This window comes from Phaenicophaeus curvirostris, chromosome 5 (assembly GCF_032191515.1).
Source record: "Phaenicophaeus curvirostris isolate KB17595 chromosome 5, BPBGC_Pcur_1.0, whole genome shotgun sequence".
Classification (NCBI taxonomy): Eukaryota; Metazoa; Chordata; class Aves; order Cuculiformes; family Cuculidae; genus Phaenicophaeus; species Phaenicophaeus curvirostris.
In genome coordinates this window covers 41,847,812-41,853,395 of record NC_091396.1, presented here as the reverse complement: position 1 = coordinate 41,853,395, position 5,584 = coordinate 41,847,812, and positions in this window count along the sequence as shown.

Here is a 5,584-nt window from a genome sequence, read left to right as displayed (position 1 = left end):
AATAAAGTATCTGTGTGGAGCAATGATTGTGTACAATCTGTTATACAAATGTGATTATTAGGTTAATAACAGTATGCAATCCAAAGAGGAAAACCAAAACTTCAAAAGGTTCAGAGCTCAGAGTGATTTTTACCTCTGTTTATTGCATAACATATTTTTCCCCTTATGGCTTCTTGGGATTAGTTTATGGCACTAGTGAAAAAATGAGGCTTTAGCTAGTTCAACTTTCTGCATCGGTGTAGCTGTATAAGAGCATTAAGTCATTCATGGCAGACAAAGACAGAATGTGTCTATAGTGCCATGTAAATGAATTTTTAAAAGGCAAAAGGAAAAAAAAAAATTATTCTTTCCTGGGGAAGAAATGTGCTGAACTGCATTACAATGTATATGCAAACGTATAGTCAGCAACTGGCACAAGGAGGCCAAGATTTTTAAAACTGCAGAGCGAGCCTTTTCAGGATCCCTGCAGTCTAAATACAAACCCACACATCCTTAATATTTGCATATGGCCCCATTATGCTTTGGAATTCACAGAAGTCTATTCCACACTATGAAAGAGATTTTTTTTTTTTGAAATTATTGTTCTTCGGAGTGGCTAGAAGTTACTAGGGCTGTACTGTAGTAAGAGATAATTTGCATTCTCCTCTAGAATATTATACATTTTTTCCTCTCTGTTCTTTTAATCTTGCAGCTGGCATCATCTTTGTGTTCCTAAAGGAATATGATCAGTTCAGTAGCCATTTTTTTGCTGTAAAATGATCTTTTGCCATAACAGGTAAAAAGCCTTTATTGCTAACTGAACTTCATAAATGGGTTTTATAATAACATTTTGAAGCCTTTTTCTCTGTCAGTCTAAATCTTATGAAAACATTACACTTAAAACTTGAGTTTTCCACAGAAATAAGGGTTAAATATTGATTCCTGTGTTTTAAATGCAATTTTCTGCTCTGCCACAAAAAAGCAAAAAACCAAAACTGGCAATATAGCTTTAATTATATGGTTCCTTAATACAGTTTCAGTTAGCAGCAGTAAAGAAAATTTAAATTATGTATGTAAGGGAAAAAAAATATTTTCACCTCAAAGATGAAAGGGAAGGAGGAATCAGTCTGGCACTGAGATACAGAAAAGCTGGTCCTGATGACCAGAGTTTGTCTGCAAGATGTTGTATTTGGGCTCCACATGAACAATATGTGAGGTTGTTTGAAGGAAACTGAAAGTGATTAGGTTTAGAGAGGGAAGTCAAGAGACTTCTCAAAAGAGAAAAGTGCATGAAGAACCGTTCCTCACAGCTGAAAAGAATATATATCAGCTAATGAAATATCAGAACTATAGCACCTGCATATATCAAACCCTTCCATTTATTCAATCTCTCCGTGATTAAACATACAGTATAGGCAGTACTACATGATGCCATGCAGAGAAAGCCTTCAGATCTCTGCAGTGATTTCCTGATAAAAGCCAAATACGTCTTAAATTGTGTGGCTTCTAGGTTTCCAGGGGCATCACACTAAAAGGCAAAGAAAATGTATTCCTAAAAATATGTATATAGCACCATCTACAGACATTATGAGTCTTTGCAGAGGAATGTTTATAAAAGCTCTCAAAACCCTTGTGTTATAATCGTGCAGCAGTTTTCTCCTAATGAGCACAGGATCATTCCCTCTTTCTACTTATGGCTCTGTAAACTCAGAATAATGATGAAATTTGCCTCAAAAGTTCAGCAGCTAAAAATGAGACAAAACACAGTAGCCAAAAAGAAAAGAAATAAGGAAAAAAAGGAAAGAAAAATGAAACAAAAAACGAGTAGCTGAGTGAGTCAGTGCATGTCCTGGAGCAAAACTGAGGTGTTTCTGATAAAGAGAGTAATTTATCAAGATTTCATCTCAGAGCCCCAAGACTTTCCTTTCTTCTGGCTTCAAACTTCTGCATCCTTCTCTGGGCCATCTGTACAGCTTAGGAGTCAATGAAACTCACCCATCAAAACAATTTTCCCTTGCTTTATTCCTTGTAATTTTTCTGCTGGTGAGACTGATTGACTTGAGTCAGAGCCCTCTGAAGCCCAGAGCTGGTGTAAAGTAGACAGTTAGGTGTGTGGAGAAGGAGGGGAGGAACGTGATGGTACCAAAGGGCTGTCATATGGCCTCAGTTACGAGGTGTAATTTCATTCTTGCTGGGTTATACCTAGTTCATTGACCGGTCTGTTATTGTTATGTAAGCATAGAGGTGAGTGTGCAAACAGCCAAGATAGAAAATCCTTAGGTGGGGTGAGATCAACTGCCAAAAGAAACTGAATGTGATCCTGCAGCCTCAGAGCAGGCTAATTAAACTGAGTCTTGACAGAAAAGCACTGAGAAGAGGTAGTCCTCTTCTCCCACCTACTAGCTAATGTGTCCCCATCTCTCTCAGCTGATGAAGCAGAAACTGCGTGCAGCAAGCATTGTTCTGCCAGTGGGGAGGAGCATGGCAACAGAGGTCAGGCAAGAGGTGGAGCTGGGATAAGTTGATCAGGGCAGGTTGAAAGACTAGTGTCATGGACATAGTATCGCTGCTTAGCAGTTTTGGTACGACTTGGTACGGAGCACCTTTAGAGGCACAGTACTGCTGTTGTTTTGGAATATGTCCCTCAGGAGCCCCCGTGCTAACCAAAACATGACACACTAGAAAGCCATATAACCGTATTTTTTTTATTAATAGATGCACCTGAGATGATCATCCTGCTGGATTCATGCCAGTCAGCTGGACTACTTAGCAGTACCTTGTAAGGAAGTTGTGGAGAGGAGGGTGCTGGCCTCTTCTCCCAAGTGACAGGGGACAGGACAAGAGGGAATGGCCTCAAGCTCCGCCAGGGGAGGTTCAGGCTGGACATTAAGAAAAAATTTTTCACGGTCATTGGGCACTGGAACAGGCTGCCCAGGGAGGTGGTTGAGTCACCTTCCCTGCAGGTGTTTAAGGGACGGGTAGATGAGGGGCTGAGGGGCATGGTTTAGTATTTGATAGGAATGGTTGGACACGATGATCTGGTGGGTCTTTTCCAACCTGGTGATTCTATGATTCTAAGGGAGAATTGTCTCTTCATTACTTGTGAAGCCTTTTCTCAACTCTTTGACCTCAGTTCTTTGGTCCTCCAAAAATGTAGTAACAGTAAATAATAAACATTTTTTTTAAAAAAAATCAGCTCATTCTGTCATTGATTTTAGTTTTACCAGAAAAACAGATGTTTGCTAGATGGAGTGGTAATATTGTACTGAGCCCAGACTGTGCAGGTGAACTCTCAGAAATCAGTGTCCTGTGTGACTGCCCCTTCAGCACGACAAGGTTAGTGTTTGAACAGAGATCACACTCTCTTTTCCAGTATCATGTAAAATATTTTTACTATTTTTACTTCTCTTGACCCAAGTAGAAAGTCAGTACTTTGGATGATGTTGCATGTGTCTGTATCAAGACAGAAACAGACTGTGTACATGAAAATTATTTAAAGAACAGCTTTTAAAATTATTTCCAAATGCATATTCAAAGGCCTCTTTCCACAGCTGTACAAAGAACAATTTCAAAAGGCAATTCCCATTTCTGAATTCCAAAGCACACTTCCAAGAAGTAGAGAGCTCAGAAAGCTTTCTCTTCACTTATCTTGAGGTTGCATGAGTAGCACTTCTCAAGGTGTATTTTCCTGATCAGCTTGGTCTTGTCTAAATGTGTGGTGCTACTGCAGCAGGCGGCGGTCCTGTCCCACTACTGGTTGTGTAACTGACTATGGACCTGCCTGGATTATGGAGCTGACTCAGGTGGAAACCGTGATCTGTTTCAGGATTAATTTGCAGTTGGATCAATGCCCTCATCTGTCTGGGTGTATGCCCACAGGAGTGCTGATGTCCACACTTGCTGCCATCTCCCAGTGACACTTAGATAGGTTTGTGCTGATCCCAAACCCCACCCTGAGGCTATTTCTTGGCTATTCTAGCTCTGATTCACAGAAAAAACCAACCTAGTGGCTTTCTATGATGGGGTAACCATAGCAGTGGACATGGAAAAAACAACAGATGTGATCAATCTGGACTTCTGTAAAGCCTTTCACACGGTATCCCACAACATCCTTCTCTCTAAACTGGAGAGATATGGATTTGATGGGTGGACTGTTCGGTGGATAACAAACTGGTTGGATGGTCATATTCAGAGAATATTGGTCAATGGCTCGAAGTCCAGATGGAGATCCATAACAAGTGTTGTCCCTCAGGGTCTCTACTGGGACCAGTGATGTTTAATATCTTCATCAATGATACTGACAGCAACACTGAGTGCACCCTCAGCAAGTTTGCAGATGACACCAAGCTGAGTGGGGCAGTTGCCACACTGGAAGGACGGGATGTCATCCTGAGGGACCTGGACAGGCTGGAGAAGTGGGCCTGTGTGAACATCATGAGGCTCAACAAGGTCAAGTGGAAGGTCCTGCACCTAGGTTGGGGCAATCCTTGGTTTCAATACAGGATGGGGGATGACGTGATTGAGAGCTGCCCTGCAGAGAAGGACTTGGGGGTGCTGGTTGATGAGAAGCTCGACATGAGCTGGCAATCTGAGCTTGCAGCCCAAAAGGCCAACTACATCCCGGGCTGCATTGAAAGAAGTGTGGCCAGCAGGTCGACGGAGGTGATTCTGCCCCTCTCTTCCTCTTCTGAGACTTCATCTGGAGTATTGTGACCAGTTCTGGGATCCTCAACATTAGAAGGATATGGAGCTCTTGGAACAGGTCCAGAGGAGGGCTACAAAGATGATCAGAGGGCTGGTGCACCTTCCATACAAGGACAGGCTGAGAGAGTTGGGGTTGTTCAGCCTGAAGAAGGTTCTGAGGAGATCTTATAGTGACCTTCCAGTACCTGAAGGGGCTACCAGAAATGCTGGGGAGGGACTGTTTACAAAGGCTTGTAGTGATAGGATGAGGGGGAATGCTATGAACTGGAGAGGGGCAGATTAGACTAGACATAAGGAGGAATTTCTTCACCATGAGGGTGGTGAGGCCCTGGCCCAGGTTGCCCAGGGAGGCTGTGGCTGCCCCATCCCCGGAGGTGTTCAAGGCCAGGTTGGATGGGGCCTTGGGCAGCCTGGGCTGGTGGGAGGTGTCCCTGCCCATGGCAGGGGGGTTGGAACTAGATGATCTTTAAGGTCCTTTCCGACCCAAACTACTCTTATGATTCTATGAAAAACGCAGTCTCAGGCACAGACGCCCCACGCTCCCCACTTCTATTCAGTCTAGTCCGCAGCTAGTGGTATCATTGGACAAGGCAGCGTTAAGCGGCTCCACTTCTGAGTCGGAAGGGCAGGCAAGTCCTCGATCCGCTCCCCGTAAGAAATCAAACCCCCATTGCGAGCCACTGGCTGCCCCCGCGGCGCTGCGCACGCCTCGCGCCCCCCTGGGGCAGGCAGGCGGGGAGGAGCCGGCGCCGCGGAGCCCGCCCCCCCCCCCCGCCGCCCCCGGCGGGAGCGCCCCGCGCGCGTGCCAGGAACAAAGCTCGGGGACGGCCGCGCCCCTTCCCGGCGGCTCCGCGCGCACGGGGCGGAGGAGGAGGCGGGGGCGGTGGCTCCCCCCGCCGCT